This window comes from Crassostrea angulata, chromosome 9 (genome assembly GCF_025612915.1).
Source record: "Crassostrea angulata isolate pt1a10 chromosome 9, ASM2561291v2, whole genome shotgun sequence".
Classification (NCBI taxonomy): Eukaryota; Metazoa; Mollusca; class Bivalvia; order Ostreida; family Ostreidae; genus Magallana; species Magallana angulata.
Window position 1 is genome coordinate 27,005,827 of NC_069119.1, and position 22,084 is coordinate 27,027,910.

The 22,084-nt window shown below is 34.6% G+C and overlaps 1 pseudogene; it reads left to right on the plus strand.

Annotated features, from left to right (window-relative positions):
• Window positions 1–22,084, plus strand: part of LOC128163419 (polypeptide N-acetylgalactosaminyltransferase 5-like) — an 86,858-nt pseudogene that overhangs the window by 38,624 nt on the left and 26,150 nt on the right.

A 22,084-nucleotide genomic window follows, 5' to 3' on the forward strand; every position in this document is an offset into this window, starting at 1 on the left:
GGGTTCCGATATTTCAAACGTATTACGTCCGCGGTATTTCACTATCAGTCAAAATGTCAAAGGTGTCACACTATCGTACCTATTCCAAAAGCGAGCAATATATACAAAGCAAACTTACTCATTATTATTTATTTTTACAACACATTATACCAATGATTTAATCACGTCAGCCATAATGGCAAGACAATTTTCCACATGCTGTTGTTGGCCAACAGCTATACTCTTACGAGGTTTAGGGACTGGTTTACGCGGTTTGGGGATTTGTTTACGGGTGAAGCCTAGACCTACTTTAGAATTTATTTCACCAATTTCCATATCCTCGTCTAAGGGTAAAGCTGGGGTATTTAAAGGTATCTCATAATTTTGATCATGATATTCACTTTGTTCTGACTCAGGGTTCTCATCCGATTCCGACTCAACAGTCTGTTCATGCTCGTCCTTACTCGGTCGACCATCCATGACCTGTTTAGCCCTTATGCGTCTCTGAAGTTCAGCTAAGGGTATATCTTCTTCGTCTGAAGAATTTTCTCTCTCTTGTTGTTTAAACCGAATAGCTCTTTCTAATGGCTCTGGCTGCAACTCGCCATCATCTTCCGAAGATGATTCCTCCTCAGGTGGTACCACATAATTGGTTTTTCTCAGAGTTCTTCCACCTTCTTCAATATCTTGTGAGAGGGGCCAGTGCGAAATATCTGCCAATCTCAATTGTCGTGCATGGCACTTGGTGATAGATCCAGTTAATTGATCCTTCACCACAAAACTGACTGGTCCTTTCTGTTCAATAATTCGATAATAGGGGAGCCACTTTTTATCTAGTTTGTTTTGTCTCCTGTTGTTCTTGAGATAGACTGGGTCTCCTACCTGGAAATCCTCATCTTTGCTCTTCTTATCAGCCTGGGCTTTCTGTTTCTTCTTGGCTGCTTTCATATTTCGATGTACTAGCATAAACGCCTTGTGCTGTTCTTGAAGGGCGAGTTTATGTTGATCTTCTCCTGCATATCTTCGACGAGGTTTCAGTAAAGTATCAAGAGGTAATACAACGTCTCTATTGTACATCAGGTAGTATGGGGAAAACCTTGAAGATTCATTCGGGTGAAATCGAATAGCTGCCAATGTTTGGTTAAGATGAATATCCCATGTTTGAGCATTGTCTGTTATCTTCTTAGCCATTACGTCATGAAGAGTGCGGTGGAATCTCTCTACCTTGCCGTTGCCTTGAGGACTGTAGTAAGATGTTGTGATGTGGTTAATGTTTAGTTCTTTCAAGGTTTCTTGTACCTTTTGATTTACATTCTCTGTTCCATTGTCTGTGAGAATTTGAAGAGGACAGCCATATCTGGGGTATATTTCTTCTAATATAAGGTGCACTATATTGTCAGCTGACTTGTCAGGAACGGGGAAGGCTTCCGGCCATCCAGAGTAAATGTCAATGAAAGAAACTATATACTTGTTTCCTGTCAGTGAAGTTGGATATGGTCCTGACAAATCGAGTCCTACCTTAGCCATTGGAAAAGGTGGTATGTCTGTCTCTTGAAGTGGAGGTTGAGTTCTCTTATTGCTCCTCGTTTGGCATATTACGCATCCTTCTATATAAGAATATAACCTCTTGTATAAGTTTGGCATATAATATTTTTGTCTGATTACATCATACGTTTTGTCCACTCCCATGTGTCCAAGTCCATCATGGTATTGTTGTACTACCAAAAGTTCTAACTCAAGTGGTATATACAAGCGCAGTCTCGGACCTTCAGAATCTCCATCTGAGAGATAGTACATTAGGCCATCTATTTCAAGAAACTTCTTTTCTTCGGTCGCCGTTGCTTTTCCTTTACTCAACCTATTTCTCAGCTTTTTGATCTGCTCATCATTTTGTTGGCTTTCCTTTATGTTTATTTCTTCCGGTAAGTCGATGAAAGGCTTGAGCAATTCGTCCTGCTGTTTAACTTCGCACCTGGCTAATCTTTTAGGTGAGAAAGCATTTGAGTTTAATACGTTAACTTCAAAGAAATTGTCTTTAACATCCGGTTCATCACATTCAGATTTTTCTTCCGCTTCATCATCAGAGATAGTGGACGGTAACCTGGATAAAAGATCTGCACAGCAATTGAACCTTCCTTCTATGTACTCTACCTTGCAGTTATATCCAGCGATACTCAAAGCCCATAATTGAATCTTTTTATTTTGCATAGGGGATTCTAAAATATATTTGAGCGGTTTGTGATCTGTCCGTATAGTAAATTCAGCACTGTGAAGGTAATGGTCCAGCTTCTGGAGGGCGTAGTGGATTGCAAATGCCTCCTTTTCTATGGTTGACCATTTCACCTGGGTTTTACTCAGCTTGTGGGATAGATAGTATATCGGCTTATCTTCTCCTTCGTCAGTCTTTTGGGTGAGGCAAGCGCCTATACAATTGTCGCTGGCATCGGTGTACAAGATGTATGGCTTATTAGTATCTGGATAAGCTAATAAAGGCACTACTGTTAAACTCTCTTTAAGGAAGTCAAATGCTTCTTGACAGCATGATGTCCACTTGAATCTGGCATACTTCCTGGTTAAGTCGATCAATGGCTCCGCAATCTTTGAGAAATTTGGTATAAATCTTCTATAATAACTGCACATACCTATAAAACCACGGACTTCTCGAACTGTAGTGGGGGCTGGTAATTTCTTAATGGCTTCCACTTTCTTCGGATCCGGTTTGACGCCATGTTCATTGATAATAAAACCAAGATATTCAGTCTGCTCTTTGAAGAAGCTACACTTCTTTAACTTCAGTTTTAGTCCATGCGTCCTTAGACGATCAAACACTTCCTGGATATGACGGAGGTGATCTTCCGGTGTTTCTGAGAATATGAGTATATCGTCCAGGTATGCGATAGCAAACTCCTCTTGTCCTTGTAGAACGATGTTCATGAGTTCTTGGAAGACTGCTGGGGCATTGCTTAATCCAAATGGCATCCTATTAAATTGAAACAATCCCTTGTGGCATGCAAAAGCTGTTTTTTCTTTACTTGATTCTTCTAATTTTACCTGCCAATATCCACTCTTTAAATCTAGTGCAGTAAAGTACCTGGCCTTACCGAGCAAACAAAGAATGTCATCAATCAATGGTAATGGGAATGATACTGGTCTTACTATCTTGTTTAAACTTCGAAAGTCTACGCACATCCGGTCTGATCCGTCCTTCTTCTTTACTACTACCAGAGGAAATGACCAAGGTGACTGTGATCTTTCAATAATCCTTGCGCTCATCATCTCCTTTATGGCCTTGTCGATTATCTGTCTTTTATTGAGGGGAACCCGATATGGTCTGTTCTTTATCGGGTGATGGTCTCCAGTTTCTATCTTCATTTTGACGGTGTCGGTCACTCCAAGGTCGCTGTCCTTTATAGCAAATAAGTCATTGTTTTTCCTCACAAGTCTTTGGATGGAATGTTCGAATCTTTCAGGCACATCAATCTTTTCTTCATTGTCCTGTTGGGTTTTGATCTCCGAGATTTCTTTTGGTCTTAATGCAGTGACACGTCCTACGATGTAGCCTTTAGGGATTTTGTAACTTTTGTTGGTTTGATTAACGAAGATCATGGGAATTTTTCTGTCTCTTCGGACAACACAAACTGAGTCTTTTAAATATAGTCCTGGGTCCTCCATGATACAATTATTGTCTATACTGTTCACTTCCACTAAGTCTTTTTCTTCAAGGGGGAAATTATTGTTCACTTTTCCATAAAATACAGTCACAGTATTTGGTTTCACCATAAGTTTCTTGGGTGTTCTTACAATCGTTGAAATGTGTAGATCCTCCTTTAATTCGGCATAAGCCCTGCCATCAATGCGCATGAGTCCAAGATCAAAGTATAAACGGACATTGTTTTTCTTGAGCCAATCACGACCGAGAATCAGGTTTCGGTTGAGTCCCTTTGTCACAAAAAGTTTATGGTCTAAAGTTAACCCTGCAATCTTAAATGAAATATTTACATACCCTAACGCAATTAAAGAATTACCATTTGCTGCTTGAAGACAAGGAATATCATTTTTACACAATTTGGGGCGGGGGAACAAATTATCATACATTTTTTTACTAATCAAAGATACGGCCGCGCCAGTATCTACTAACGCTCTGAATTTATTTTTTCCAATTTTTAATAAACAGCTACTGGGATTGTTTGTAAAATTAATTTCAAATGTAGGTTTTTTATGAAAATTCTTCCTTCGGGCTTCAACGAAGGAAGAACATCCTAGTTTTCCTGATTTTGTTTATCAAAAGTGGCGCGACGGGTCCAGATTTTGGGTGATCTCCTATCATTTTGGTCTTTAAAAGCACGTGATCGATCTTGACGATCAGCTGACCTACCTCTGTTTTGCTGCGTTCTGGAAAACCTGCGTTTGCTCCAGCAATCTGCACGCAAATGTCCTATTCTACCACAATTCCAACACTCAATCGGTGGGCGGGGGCTTTGCTCAACATAATGCACAGACTGAGTATTATGAAGTCGTTTATTTAATTGAGGGCGGGGCCTAACCTGGGGTTTATTTAGTGGACAGAATCTGGCCCTATGACCAACCTTCATACACTTAAAACACCCTTTGTTCCTCGTGTGGTCAACCTCCATGGGTTCTTCCTGTCTATTGTCTGTCGAGGACAAGTTAACCAGTCTTTCACTTAATAAAGGCGTTGTACTGTCAAACCTTGAAACAGTCTGTCTATTGTCATTCGGCGTAGTACTTATTATACTTGACCCCCTTATAGCTAGTCTTTGTCTTAAATTTTGTTCGCGCATTGCTACCTGAATTGCTGACTCCAAGTCTTTGGGGTTTTCTCTAAGGATTTTCATCCTGAGATAGTCAAAGGTCAGACCGTCACAGAATATGTCTACAAGTTGTTGTTGGACTAAGGGATCTTTTAATTTGTCTTTACTATACGCGTCTTCCGCGATTTGCAACAACCGTTCCGCGAATAACTGTACACTTTCGTTTGAATTTTGCCGCGTCCTGCGCATTACTGCTAACGCGTGTTGTGAGTCGGTGATCTCCGCGAATCTGTTTTTTAAGGATTCTTTTAAATCGTTCCACGACGGCATTTCTTCCGACGCGTCTGTTTCGTCCAAATATCTTTTGATAAAGTCCCCTACCGAACCTTTACTCGTAATATACGCGAGCATGGGGATTTCATGACCCTGTTTCCCAGACAATAAACCATATTTTTCAATTTCCTTTATCCACTGCTTGTATTTACTAGCATCTCCTTCGAAAGGAGTTATCACAGAAGATACGGGCACTGTAAGCGCGGATGTTATAGCTTTAACCTGACCAATGAAAAAATCTTTATCATCATCCTGATTTGGGACTCGGTGTCGAGGTTCATTAGTTTCATACAACCTTGCATCATAATATGTGTCAGTTTGTTTTTCAAAAGTGTTTTGTTTTACCTGTTCTTGTTCTGAAAATTTTTGCCCTGTTTCATGCCCTTCCTTTTCTTCACTTTGACCCAACCCCGCAAATTGTTTTTCCAATTGTTCCATTTGATTTTTAAATTCTTTTCTATCATAACCATTTCCAGTTGCCATATAGGTTGCTGATCAGAGTTATTTACTTTGAGATAGTGAACAGAGATATTGAGAAAAAGTTCTTACCTTAACAGTTCAGTTTTTCTTTAGCACTTCGTTTTATCCTGGTCACTGGCACCATAAAAGTCTATGTGATCCTTCTGTTGTTATTCTTTAGACTTTTGAAATCATAAGTCAGTTGGAGTTTTATGATATTTATTAAGCACTGCAATCGTATAGTGGTATAAAAGCAATATATAATCAATCTGCTATCAATCCAAAATCCATCTACTAATTATTAATCAAATCATAAGTATATAAATCAGTAAAATAAAATAATCAATTGTTAGAACATCCTTTCGGGTCACAGTTCATAAGTGACTTATAACGAAGTCCATTGTTAAATGTTAATTACAATTAAGAGTCTTGCATCCGTTGACCACTTTCCAAAGTCCAATCACCATCGAGAGTTTTATTCTTCCTGGTCATTCCGCTAACACCACGAGTTCTAACTACGCAGTTGTCCCTTTCGGTCAATGACCTTTAACATTGTTCACTATACACTTATTTCGTATCGAGTGCACAATAAGCTAATGACTAATTAACGTAAAGCAGAATACAATCATAAAATTATATTTCATATATATACGGCTATCTGGTTACAATTTTTGAAAACCTGAATCTGCATAGCTCTAATAAAGTGAATAAAGTGTAATGTAAATATACAAAGAACCATGAACGCTAACGCCTGTTTCCCGATTACATTTTACATCCAGATATTTCGGAATTTTTGTCAGATATTCAAAAACAAATTTATCTACTAAATAGTATGATCAAATCCTAATTGACCTATATCAAAATAAAATTTGTAGTCAAATTATTAATTTTTAAACAAAAGTTTTGCTTACGGGGGGGGGGGTCTAAAAAAAATTCACTGAAATCGGCCTCTATGAGTGAAGAAAATATCATTTAGCGGCTGATATGTGCTTAAAAACTTAATATATTTTTATGATAGATATTAATGTAAAATTTCATTTTACTTCATATCTGTTAATTATTTTTTGAAAATTTCCAAAGCTCTAGGCAGCTAGACAATGCTATCGTTCGCAGTCCTTTACTGTTTCAAGTTGAGATCCTTAAATTAAATTATGACGTGCAGTACCCAGAAGCGCCATTTATTTTGATGTGTGATGGTGACAGACTTAAAATGTCTGAGAGATAAATTACCAATACAGAGGGGGGAGGGTGTTCATCTGATATACTCTGCTTGTCAATGTAAGTTAGACACTATTGATTTCAACTTCTCTAATTCTTCAAGGCATCTCGGCTTGTCAAATTTCATTACTGGGCAAAAATCACCAGTAATTCTCAGCCGACTTCCTGTATGATCTTTGCAAAACAAGATATGGCCTTAAAGAAAAAATGAAAATTATGCTTGAAGTAATTACAAATAAGAAACCTGATAATGGGTTATCAAGTTCTGTATTATAAATACCGGTACTCAATATGCACAAGGCCACATGCTCCTGACCTGACCCCTTCCCAAACCCCCTCCCCAGAGATTTAATTTTAATTTTTTTTAAATTTGTAATCATATTATTATAATTGCAATGTAAGGGAACATGTTTTGCTCTAAAACCTATATTTAACATTTCAAATTGCCATCAAAATTTCTAGTAATAATAAATTGGTACATGTACATGTATATATTATATATATCCATAGTAGATATATGTTGTCTACACCTTAATTGCTAGATGTTTAAGAATTCTGAAACACTTTTCTTGCATGAAGTAGGCACAATTCATTTAGTTGCAATTTTAGTGACTAAAAGCATCTATAACTGTGTGTGCAATATCCTATGCAGAACAGCGGTGCATTTGCAAACTTTAAGATAGAAACTTTAAATGTGTGTGTATATATGCCTGTCAGCTTAATTGTGCTCAGTATCTATGTAATATGCATATATATGCGTGTGTAAAAGTGGAAACAGTTGAAATTGCTTGAATTAATGCTTTGTTTCTTTCTATCAAACTTTATAGAATTGAATACGTTTGAACTGTTTTCAAGTTCATTTTGGAATGAAAAATTGTACACATTTTGGTACATGTGAAGATGCATGTACAAGAATATACATGTATTCAGGACATGTCTATATTGTTTGATTTGCTGTATTATGTATACAGTTCCAACACTGCTGACTCTTCCAGACTGGATCTTGTACCAGTAAATTGCTACAATCCTTAGAAGGTCAAAGCTTGAATGCACTAACATCTATAAGTGTCTATTGAATCTGATACTAACCAACCTGGGTCATAATCCATAAACGTTTCCTTAACCGTCGAGACACCGAAATATTCAGTATTTTATTCAAGTTGAAGGGGCACACTCAGCAATCAGGGTGACACAGCCATTTTCTGACGATTTTAACCTTCTGGATAAAAAGACCTCTGCCGTATGCAGGCAGCTTCAACATTTTATTTATCCATCAGATCTACCGAAATTAAGAATTTTAGCCATAGATTTTATTATTATTAAAGAAAGAATTAAAAAAATTATTGGTTTAAATTATTAAAACTCTATGCAGATCAAATTTTTCTGCTAGAGTCAGGAAATTTTAAATATATATGATCAGTTTTAATTACAATTATGGTCTTTACCATCCAGCTCTCTTTAATTGAAATTTAAGCTTGGACTTGTACTCATTTTTTACTGAATTGTAAAATTTGGCTAAAAAAAACACCAAACAATCTATAATATCTTGGACTCTGGTGAAACTGCATGACTGTTAATTTGTAGAGAGTGAGCCTTTCTAAGTCAAAAAGAATATGAAATTTCAGGATTGCATGGAGTCGCATGCAGACCTGGCAATGTGTTTATGACACTTTGAGGAATATGATATGCAAGTGTCTTGATGATTAAGTTACAGAAAAAAAATTGGTTATGGTAGCTGACGTTAATGGTTTTAATTAATCCCCATTTGGATTTTCCTGGAACATTTGCCTCTTGCTCTGATCGTTATACATTGTACTTGCCCCTGGCAGACTAAGGATGTACATACGTATCAATGGGATAAAGAATTCTTTTTAAAAAAAATCAGGACATTTGAAGACATATCGCTTGGTTTTATTCAAAGTTGTGGATGCTCTACATTTTCAATGATTATTTGATCAACTATTCATGGGATTTTTGCAGTGATAGGGCAATTTTTCTGCCTGCGATTAAACTACGTAAACAATGTGGACCATTTAGAAACTGAACTGCAGATTGTTCTGAAATAAAATAAAAGTTTTGATTGTTGATATTACTCCTTTTGATAGGGTGGTTGGAACCTTTGCTAGACCGAATAGCGGAAGATAAGCGGCATGTTGTGTACCCTCAAATGCCCAACATAAAAGACGATACCTTAGAGTTCCGAGCCTTTTCGGCCCGAAACATACAAGTCGGTCGTTTCGACTGGCAGTTGATTTTCCGATGGATGGAGCTTCCCGAGTATATTAATAAAACTCGGAAATCGTTCATAAGTCCCACTCGGTGTGTTTTATAGGAAGAAAACAATGGATTATGCTCGCATTGCAATAAGTTTTGACTTCTTTTTAGCTGCTAGAATGCCAGGCATTTGAATTGTCATTTTCTTGCAGACATATTTCTCCCTCAATAGCAAGAGTTGCTGATGGCAGTGAAGCCTATATATAGTCTTGAATGTGACTATATGTCTAACTATTCAGATGCTTTTTGCTAGTACTTTCAACTGACTAGTTTTGCATCTCTTGCCCTATCTAAATGTAGTTGACGACCAATGATGCAATGTCTATACAGTTTGTTAAAAAAATATGCTGCTGTGATAATTTATGAAAAGAATATTGCGACGAAAATTTATATAAGACTTTACTTGCGCCATAAAAAATATTTTTTTCTTGTATATAATAAATGACAGCTTGATTTGAAGATATCGTAGTAAATATCATTAATATAAGCCCCATTCGAATAAAAGATAATCCAGTAATATTTTATAAATATAAGCCTGGGCATTTGAAAATCCCACATCTACAGTTAGCCTACATCCTTTACCAATTGATTTTTTTCTGATTGCGCATTGAAAAAGTTGTCTCCTCTAGTAGCTGATTAGACTGTAGATAACCATCATTAGAAAAGTATGGATCCAGCGAGCTTTTAGCATTGTTATATCTATATGCACCCAGACTCTTAATCCCAATTATAGCATTATGGCATTTTGTCTATCTAAGCTTTCTGAACATATGCCAGCTTTTTCTATGGGGAACCCCCCCCCCTAAAAATAGCAGAGATTTACTGGTGTATATATGGAACAAATTGCTGTTAAATATATTAGATTACGAGATATTGACATTTAAGGGGAAAAATGGGGAAATGAACTATCAGTTCTCTCTACCATTTAAGATTATAGCTCTCTTTTTTCCACTTTTTGAGGGAGATTTTAAAAACTTAAGTACACATTTTCTATAACTTACATTACTGTAAATTCCTTATTTTACACGAATACTTAATTCCGCGATCCAACATATTTCCATCAAATTGCAGGACCATAAAATGGCAAATGCCAAAATTTCATCATAGTTTCATGTAGTTTACATATCTCAAAAAATTAAAAGCGAGATTTTAAAATTCGGTATAAATTTTCATTCCAATTCAACATTTGTTAGATAAAACTTTTTAGGCCATCAAATATTCATTATTTTGATATTAGATTAATTTTTTTAGCACCATCCCCTTTAAAATCATGCATAAATTATATTTTATAAACTGAATTTTAAAATCAAATAACAGGAATAACGTTAAATGCCTCCAGGATAACTAATTAAATGTCTCTATGCATCATACCAATAAAATGATAGTAATTATAAATTTTGCTATGATACCATTTTAAATGAATTCCAATGGGATCCATTGGTTCTATTCTTGTCATGTTATAATGGGTTGTACTAATCAGCGTCTTAATCAGACATGAGGTCATGCACACAGAGAATTCAGAACTGAGGAAAGAGCCATACCAATTTATAATCTCGGTGGTTTTTGAAGAGAAGACAAATTTGTAGACCCCAGCAGCCCTGGGCAGACCAGCAATAAGTCTGGTGATGGTCTTCTATTTATAAAAGTCTCTGAATCCTGAGAATTTAGGATGTCTCTGTGGGCCTTTAGCAGTTGTTTTTTACTCCCCCGTATCGCTCTGAAGTTATTCAGTCAAAGAAGGCTTGATTTAATCAATGGTCTTGGCAGATGGTGTGTGTGGTACAATCATTGTAGACCCCACAATCATAACCACTTCTAAAGGTACTTCAGGTTCTATGGGAATTAAATATAAAAAAAAATCCCCCCCCCCCCCAAATAGATTTATACATTTATTTATCAATAATGTCCATTGGAAAAGAAACTGCTGAGATCAGCAAAAAAGTTTTTGTTAAGTATTAAGAAATCCATCAGTAAGAAGTTGTGTAATTCGATCAATAATAAACCAATTAAGAAATTGCGACTAACGATATTTTTGGACGACAACTATGAAGTTTTATGGGAACATATTTTTTCATCAATCTTTATTGAAAGAGGTGTGCCATTTGTGGCTAATTGAGGTTTTTTTTTAAGATAAAAGAAAAATCCAATAATCCTGAAAAGATTTAGCGCTAGATATTTATCATGTGTTTTATAACACAAGGCCATGATCAGAGAATTTATGATGTCTATGAATTGCAGTCTTAATCGATGGATTTTATAGTACACATGCATTTTCTAAATTAATTTTTTTATCATTAGGGACTGGAAATCCCAAATTTAACTCAACTAACATTTCATTCTCTGCATGTTTTTTCACTATTTGCCTTTTATGTGTGTTCTCTGCTTAAAATAATATTCCTTCATTTAAGGTGCATCATCCCTCTGAGAAGAGAAATAACTTTTGGTGGGATAGCTTTGACAACAATTTTCAATTTTCAGGATGCTTTATGTCATTTATTAATTCATCCTGCAAATATATAAAGTATATTATACTGGTAATATTGTGTGCAATGCAAGTATGATTTTGCAGAGATATTGATTATCAAAAATGCAAAATTCTACACAGTTAGTGGAAGAGAGGGATAATGTACCTTAAAATACATTACATACAGTGCAACTTCTGTTTAAATCAACTTACTTTTCACTCAATTTTCAATAATCTTTTTAGATGTAATAAAAGATTATTGAACTTGTTGATTGAATTTAGGTTTCGCTGTACTTATTAGAATTCAAATTGGAACTGCATGCATTTTGTATTGTTTCTTCTGATACTCTTCCATCTGCTTGCTAGAAAAATATCATCACTGTGCTATTATTCTTCTAGTTATAGTATTTCTTTTCCAATACATGCAACAAAAGTATTGAAAAAAAATTTGTGTGTTTATTAGATTTTACAACATAATCGAATATTATGAACTTTAATGTTGTAAAAAAATTGGTCTTCCAATATTCCTGTTTTGTTAAATGAATTTAAGAAACTTAAAAGCCTTGAATCATTAACTTTCAAATATGTTTATAAAAAGACATGAATAAAAGTAAATGATAAGCAACATTTTTATACTGAACTTTGAAACATCATTTTATATTTCAATCCTATGTATTCTTAAACTAATGATATCACAGGTCGCCCACGATGGCCGGAGGTCTTTTCTCCATCAGTAGAGAATATTTTACGGAACTTGGTACCTACGACCCTGGAATGGATATTTGGGGAGGAGAAAACTTAGAACTGTCATTTAGAGTAAGTAGGATCCTGGACATGGCACCAAATTTCTTTTTCTTGTCCATTCTTATATGATGAAAGAACATTTACTGTTTGTAATATAATTTAAATTCATGTTTGATGAATCATAACATTTTTTAAAACTCATTTTCTGCAATACTGTTTTATAACTGGTTACTGGTTAAAAAAAATATTATGATATCATGACAGTTTTGTATGATTTTATTTTTCAGTTTGAAGGTCTGGATGTGTGTAGGTACCTAAGAAATCATTCCATGCTCTCATGTTGGTCACATTTTCAGAAAGAGAAGTCCGTACAAGTAGAGGACTGGTGTCAACGTTGTCAAGAAAAACTCAATACGATTGGCCGAAGTTTGGATGGACGAATACAAGAACTATTATTATGAAAGATTCAACTATGATCTGGTATGGAATTTCAAAAACTTCTTTTGATTTTTAGTTCCCTGAATGTGAAACTGAAGGAGAATAATTATCTGTCTGTCTGTCAGTTAGTCTGGCCAGGCCCTCTTGGTTTGCAGCCTATTTTTTCTACATGGTTTAAAGAACTGATTCAGAAATAAAAATGGGGACAGCTGGTAGATTACATGTTTTGGTTGTGCAATACTCTCAAAATGTGTAATTTGTTATGATTAAGACATTTTTATTTCACTTCGATTTATAATATGATGTTTTGTTTCTACAGTTAGAGTAAGAGTTTAAAAAATGACATACTCTTACAGCCAGTAAGTTGTTAAAATCATGACCCCCGGGGGTAGGGTGGGGCCACAATTGTGGGGTCGAAGTTTTACATAGGAATATATAGAGTAAATCTTTAAAAATCTTCTTCTCAGAAACTAATCAGCCAGAAAAGTTGAAACTTGTGTGGAAGCATCCTCAGGTAGTGTAGATTCAAAGTTGTGAAAATCACGACCCCCGTGGGTAGGGTGGGGCCACAATGTGAGGTCGAAGTTTTACAAAGGAATATATAGAGTAAATCTTTAAAAATCTTCTTCTCAGAAACTAATCAGCCGGAGAGCTGAAACTTGTGTGGGAGCATCCTCAGGTGGTGTAGATTCAAATTTGTTAAAATCATGACCCCTGGATGAAGGGGGGGGGGGGCCACAATGGGGGTCAAAGTTTTACATAGGAATATATAGAGTAAATCTTTAAAAATTTCTTCTCAGAAACTAATCAGCCAGGAAAGCTGAAACTTGTGTGAAAGCATCCTCAGGTAGTGTAGATTCAAAGTTGTGAAAATCATGACCCCTGGATGTAGGTAGTGGCCACAATGGGGGGGGGGGGTCTAAGTTTTACATAGGAATATATAGAGTTAATCTTTAAAAATCTTCTTCTCAGAAACTAATCAGCCAGGAAAGCTGAAACTTGTGTGGAAGCATCCTCAGGTAGTGTAGATTCAAAGTTGTGAAATTCATGACCCCCGGGGGTAGGGTTAGGTTACAATGGGGGGTTGAAGTTTTACATAGGAATTTATGTATAGAGTAAATCTTTAAAAATCTTCTTCTCAGAAACTAATCAGCCAGGAAAGCTGAAACTTGTGTGGAAGCATCCTCAGGTAGTGTAGATTCAAAGTTGTGAAAATCATGATCGCTGGGGGTAGGGTGGGGCACAAGGGAGGTCGAAGTTATACATAGGAATATAGAGAGTAAATATTAAAACATCTTCTTCTCAGAAACTAATCAGCCAGGAAAGCTGAAACTTGTGTGGAAGTATCATCAGGTAGTGTAGATTCAAAGTTGTGAAAATCATGATCCCTGGGGGTAGGGTGAGGCTACATTGGGGGGTGTTAAAGTTTTACATAGGAATATATAAAGTAAATCTTTAAAAATCTTCTTCTCAGAAACTAATCAGCCAGATGATTCTTTATAATTGTTAAGACTTTGGCTCCAGGACAATTCTTCGGCCTTACAAGAAGGTTCAGAGTTTGATGTAGCTTTATATCGCATATATAAACAATTGTTAAGGATCTTTTGAGAACTGCAATACTCAACATGTGATATGACTATAAAATCATCCTGTTAGAAAAGGGACTAATGATTATGAACATAAGAATATGCAGGGGGAAAATGGATTTTATTTATACAGGATCTACATGTATGATTGTACAATGTCCAGATAGTTTGCATTATGAGTCCATTAAGCTGATTTTATCATACTTATTGTTCCTCAGGTGAGCGATGTGGCCCATGGGCATCTTGTTTTTTTTTTTAATACAGACAAAATTGAAGTAAACAAAGAGCTAATCCTGTGCCATATTTGATATTAATGGCCCTAAGAAATAAACTTGCTTTAATTTATGTTGCTATATTGAATTTCAATGTTGGATAGGTCAGCCACAACAGTACAGTTAATTTTCTCAAAAAATTCCTTTTCCTATTATAAAAATGATGTCACAAAATTATAAAATATCACCAAAATCGAACAAAAAAAATGTCAAAATTATAAATATAATATAGAAGTTAAGACACATTCTTGACAAGAAATGAAGAGTCACATGCATGATCAGGTTATTTAAAATGTGAGCAATATTATGATAATACTGCATAACAAATACATGTAATATATATTTATCTTGTTCAACACATGTACCCACTGCCATTGAAGTCTAATATATTAGAAAATTGGCAATTTCAAAGTTTGCATAAATTTTAACGTTAAGTTATGCATTGCTTACAGATCCGCAGCAAGGCCAAGCCGATGTGTATCGACAGTGTGGTGGATAACCACAACTACCACAAACCGGTCAACATGTGGCCTTGTCACAACCAGGGGGGCAACCAGGTGGGTGTGGTCAAATTCACAGATATTGATTTATCAATTGATTTAATTTCATAAGTATTTTAATTATGAATATGATTATAAACATTAAAGTTACAAATTATCTACTATTTATTAAAATTGGTTTTGTAAAAATAAATTGTCCTTAGTAGTACTTAAAATGTCTTTTTTTTTTTAAATCAAATTTTATGATATGTTTGAGATTTACCAATAATGTTATGGTTGAAGGGTATGCACTAATTCAATGAAGATTTATATATAAGAACAGTATAGTATTTAAAGTCTGGAGTGCAAGATTCTATGGATTTTCAAATCCGACAGGAATTGATGATTTTATTGTATAATTGTAGTATTGGATGTTGAGTAAGAACGGAGAAATCCGTCGAGACGATGGATGCCTGGAATATTCCGGAGGAGAGAGCGTTATTGTTTATCCATGCCACGGCCAGAAAGTAAACCAGGAGTGGCAATACAGAGAGGTAGGTCAAGGTCAAGGAAAGAAAAAAATTATCATAATTTAATTACTGTGGAATCATTAAAGTTCGTTGGGGCAATTTTTCATGGATTGCTGAAATTGTAAAGGTTTGTGGGGACTTTATTCGTGTATTCTCTTGAACCTGCAAAGGAAATATGCCTTTTTTTCCTATTTTATTAATTCATGGAGGATGTTAATTCATGGATGAGAGGTACCCATGAATTCCACGAAAATTGAGCCACCATGAAATCTATTGTTTCCACAGTAATATGCAGTGACTTTATATTTGTGGCAACTTCAATCCATGATTTACTTAAAATAAATGGTTTAGGGTGACCAATAAAAAAATTATTGTTATTCAGCTTTTATTTACGCTGCTTTTTATTAATAATTTTCTAGAGATTAAATGTTTTAGAATGACTCAAATTATTAAAATGACTGGTTTGCGGAAGATATTTTATCAACTTTTATAATTTTTTTCTTGTACACGATAAAAGTTGGTTAACAATATTGGCTCCATCAATTAAAGTGGGGTGAACAGTACATGCATACAGTGCAGCTCACGAGTATCCCGACAAAAACACCGACCACCGTGTTTGAAAGTCCACGCTGAGCGTGGAAGTGTCGGTACCTTTGATCTATTGTTCTCTGTTACGGCCACAGAACAAGAAAAAACACGGTGCGACACGGTGCAACGCGATGCAACACGGACAATAACACGGTGTAACACGCGGTATTTACCTGTGAAAAAAGGAGGATTTAGGAATAAAACTTATAAAGAATAAAATATTTATTGATGTACGTAAGTGAATCAAAGAAAAAGACAAAGAAATAGAAATAAATAAAATTTTTATGCACGCAATTTTCAGACGCATGCGATTGACACGGTTGATTTTTGCTAATATTAAAAATCGATATCGCCCACATAAAGGTTTGATCAATTAAAACACTAACACTTTCTTTTCCGTTTTAAAATTCAAATCAACGGTTCCATAAGTTTTTGTTTCAGTCCGTTTTTAAACGTAGTAGTAATCGTAGTTACTGTAGTTTGGCAGTTTCAATAGTGCATATAGAACCATAACTGTGATCTTTTCTCACGTATACTCTATTCAACGATAACAAATCTAACGGGTTGTTGATAACAAATGAACTTTCTCTAAATAATATAATTATACAGCTTTATATCTAATATATTTTCAAATTTTCTTTCTTTTATACATATGTGTGATGTACTTGTCCATGTAGTACCGCACGGTACATATTCATAGCGCTAAGAATCCGTGGATCGGTACTTGATAATTTTTTATTTCATCATTATATCAACTTGAGTTTAGAAATTATTTGTGTTCCAAGAAACTACTCAGTATTGCAATAATTGCTGTTTGATTGTTTAATGATCGTCATATAAGAGAGAGAGAGAGAGAGAGAGAGAGAGAGAGAGAGAGAGAGAGAGAGAGAGAGAGAGAGAGAGAGAATACCAGTATTATTTAATATGACTACATTTTACTTGTAATTCAGTGTAATAAGTTAGATTTATAGTTTCCATTATATTTAACCCTTTTCCTAAAATTGCGATAGAATATATGCAGTCAGGGTCCACGTGCTATCCCTGTCAATCAAATCAGCCCGCGAGATAGACCACGTGCTCCTTCCATGATATGGAAAAAATGTCGTTCTATTGTTTTTTTAAGTCCGCAAAATAGAAAAAATGTTTAACAATGAAGTATTCAGTGTTTGAAATGTTAAGTTTCTGCATTTTTATACTGCATGCATGAGGGTTGGAATATTAAGTTGTAAAATCTCTCTCTCTCTCTCTCTCTCTCTCTCTCTCTCTCTCTCTCTCTCTGTGTGTATGTGTACTTTTGTGCAATCATTTTAGAATTATAAGAGTTCTATTTGTATGAATTTAATTCATTTATTTTAGATCCATGGTTTTAATAACGATTTCAACACAATGACTAAAAGTTTGTAAAGTTCACGATGTAATAAGATTTTTCGTTAAAATTTCGACGCTATTTAACATCAGTAAAGTTGTGTTTATTCTAGTAAATGCTTGCAAAAAGTTACCGGTATTATCTCATTCATCTTTTTAATCAATCAGGTTTTTTTTGGACATACATGTATGTGTACCCGGTAAATAATTTCTTATCGCAAGTTAATACTTTGTGAAATTCCCGCATTTATAGAGTTGCTGAATTGTTCCCCGGATCCACGCGCCGATAGTCTTACGTGTAGTTGTTTGTGTACATATCTACAGACAATTTTTTTGCTTGTTAGAGATTAGGAAAAATCATTGAACTAACAAAGTAGAAGTAAGATATATTCAGACCATACACACGACGGGTTGTGATGAGTTACCAAACAGGTGTTCGCGGAAAGGTGTGAATAACGGCATCTCGAGTACACCTGTTCAGACGTCCAAATATACACACAGTTAGTTGTAAATTCCAATGACACCTAACAAGACAGACAATAACACCTGTTGTGTATAGAACCCAAGATGAAAGACAATGCTGTGTATCTGATCAGCTTCCGTCCATCGCACGAGTGAGATTTTTTCATGTGAAATCACGAGGCCATTACGAACTATACGGAAATAAAGTTGAAAATTATTTTATGAAATGCGGGTATATTTTTAATACATGTACAATGCTTGAATATAATTTAACAAGAGTTTGTACATGCATTTATCTATAATCTATAATATAAAAGTGATTTTTTGTTTATTTATTGCTACATAAATAGCTGAAGTCCAAATTATTCGACTCACCGGTAATATGGGGTTGTTATTTACTATAGCACATCAACAGCACATGTTTTTAGAAAAACATGGTCTGAAATGTTTTCATTTCTCATTTTTAATTGGTTTAAAGTAAGGCAGTAAATTAATTAATAAATCAGAAAGTGTTTACAGATAACAGAAATAAGACGTTTAAGCTCCCGACATTTTAATAGGATCGTCAGTTACAACATCACGTGTGTTAAGAAAAAAAACAAGATGAATTAAATTGATTTGAATTTAAATATTTTTGGTGAATTTATTTCAATTTATTTAAGAACAAATGAATTAAAAGGTACCCATTTACGTCGAGTTTTCAGATCACAAAAAATTAACTTCACGTTGACAGCCTCGACAACTTTCTGGGTCCGTGCAACTTAAGTCGACATTCTTTTTTTTTTAAATATGAAAAGGATGTATATGTTTCAACCCTTGTTTAGCCATAATTTCTTTATTTCTAAACATACGCTATATCTATCAACGTCTCAGGTAACGATATCCACGGAGTAACACAGTGGCCACGGAGTTACACAGGCGGCCACGGTGCGACACGGTGCTTTTTCTTGAATTTTCCAATACACATACACGGTGTCACACCGTGTGCACGGTGCGACACAGACCGTTTTCCACCGTGTTTTTTACACGGTGGGTGTCGGGATACTCGTGAGCTGTACTGTACATGTACATTCCTTTTCACACATTGTAACCTTCATGAACAGGACAACTCCATTTACCATGCCAACACACAGAAGTGCATGGAGACCAGCGTGGACGGTCAGAAGCTGACCATGAAGACTTGCACAGGGATAGACAGACAGATCTGGACCTGGAAGAGGAAGTCACCTAGTGGGATAATCAGGAACAACTAAGGGGCAGACAACTACTGCTGTTGTGGTGTGATGGGTTCTCTCCCTTTGGAAAGAGAAATATTCACCCACCAAAAAAAATGTACAACTGCCAAACCCCAATATTTGGGATAACAGTTTAACATCATACTGCTTAAAAAACACGTGTGATAAACTTGATAGTATATTTGAAAAAAAAAAGAAAGAGAAATATTTTTCTATGCAAACAGTATTTTTCTATGTTGATGTGACAATGGTTTCTTAGTCGTAAACACTTTGCTAGATCTGTGATCTCTTTCTGTATGCCATATATAACTGCAGGAGGGAAAGAAGAGGACATACATTGCCATCGGAGAAAAAAAATCATGTTAATATTATTCATATATCTTGAAGAAGTCAGTCATTCAAAGAAGGAAATATGCTACCTTGACAGCACTTTAAACATAATGTACTTATAGCTTTAGATTTTTGGAATCTAGAAAGTACTTTAACTTTAATTCAAAATATTTGATTAACAACTAATTGATTTGATTTATTTTTCATTAAAGAATTTGTTTTGCTCAGATTAATTTTTTCATAGGTGTGCAAAAATCTTGAGGCGAAATAAAGTCTCTGCAATGATCAGTTATTTTCATTTGGGGTTATTTATCATGTTTCTACGCTTTATCATACAAACAAATGTATAAGTTACACAGTTTTATTGCAATAATCATTTAATTTTTCAAAGTTGCAGTCAAGCTTTCAAGATCTAATTGGTGCTAGTTAGTTAAGAATTATATTGTTCACATTTTGCGATAATTTTATTTGTCATACAGAGAAGTCTGTGATTTTTTGCCAGACATTCCTGCCCCATTGTTGTTGGTTTTGCTCAGAGAATCACAAACTACACAAAAAGTTGACTTAAAGTTGATTAAAGGATATGCTTGTTTGTTAAAACTATCTTAAATTATATATCTGTGTTTTAATTGTCGGCTACAAAATATTTTAGCAAAATATTCAAAGCGTTGTTTTTATTGTTGGAGATTGTTCATGCATGTGAATTTATTTATCACTTTTTTTTTCTTAAAAGAATATTTCTTCAAATAGCTTCAGTATTTTTTCTGTATACCGGTATCTGAATGGACACAATATACTAACATAGCCTTATCTTGAAGTATTGTACAATGTATAACTGGTTATTAATGCAGACATGTTAAGATCCAAAAAGTAGGTACATTTATATTTTGTTATTTTTTTGCAATCTTAAACCAATGACTCAAATTTTAAATAAGAATAAGTATATAATTTCTCTTTGGCTAATAATCTTTTTATAAGCAAAATTATCCCTTTATCTCCTGAAAATTCCAGTTAAACACACAATATTTGATCTTCATTTGTGGGATTTTTCAAGTGAATGTACATGTATTTGGCATTTAGCTTGGTTTTGAATATGAAGTCAAATTGACTAATATTTTATTGACTTTTAATTCTTTTTGACAAGTCTCCATGAATAGATGAAGGAGGATTCCAGATTGTCAAACTTTTAGCAGATAGCTTGCATTTCTTACTGCATAGACCCAGCTAAAGGTCTTGGACAGTTTTGTTGTAGAATTTTAGGGGTCCAAGCTTTAAACATCCCTTTATCCAGCCTTTATTTGCAAAAAAAATATGCATATATATTATGGACATGCCATCGACCTAAGGTCAAACTGTGTGTCTGCTTAAAGCCTAAAGTATAGAAAGAAAAGTCTCCTTTATACCATACATTCCATGTTTGTTTTTTACTTTGTGTATAATGAAGAGTATATATTTACTTTGATGTTGTTATATGCTATTGAATAATGTGGAACGTGTTTGGTTTTGTATATTTTAATGTATATATATGTAAGAATTAGTATTACATACTTCTTTAATCAGTACCAATGAAATCCAATACCCATTGTGTTATATATGTGATTCTGTAGAAGTGGGCGAATATTTAAAATAATTAACTTAATTAGTTATTTTTTGTTTTTTGTTTTAAAATATATGTATTAATTTGCATATGTTACATGTACTAGAGGCTGTGCCCTGTATGTGTATTCTGACCAGATATGACTGACCAGATTATATAAACCTCTCTCTCTCTCTCTCTCTCTCTCTCTCTCTCTCTGTTGAAAGGAGAGCAAGAGCTAACATAGGTAATGTTGAAAAATCATAACTGGATACCTAAATTATCTGTCACCTGTTTTCTTCAGTCTGCTGAGTTTGGTTTAGAATTTGTTCTGTTTGCTTTACACATGTGGTTGATCTGCAAATACAAGTTAATTGGAATACATGTAATCAATTTTGAAGCGCATTTACATATGTTTATCTATCAAACACCTGTTTTTGTTTACAACAATCCTACTTAAGGAGGGTGGGCGGTTAACAAATTATCCATTAATTCTGTTCCAAAAAAAGTTGATGGTAATATGATATTTTTGGCTTGTATCTAGTGAAACAACAAATTATCTAACAGATCTGTCTAAAACAATTACCTGTATTATATTATTTTTGGCTTATAACTATTATTAACAAAAATTCAAATCTTTTAGCTCTTAAATGTTAATATTTTGCCTAATTCTCTGTATAGAGCTCTTTGTTTCAAGAAGATTATTATAGTCTAAAAATGGCAATGACCAACAAGTCCTACTTAATGAATTTGGAACTTACGAAATTGCTTTAAAAAGACAATATCCTCAAGCTGTTGAGCAAAATCATTCTGATCAGCATGTGTGAAATTAATATGAATGCTTGTTTTTCAATCTTCACATATGTTTTTGAGAAATAGTAACGCAGTTAAAATGGCATTCTGATTTTTGTTTTAAATATGTATAAACTAGTAGTATGTGTCCATGCATGAGAAGATCTTTTTGTTTTTTTAAATTTCTC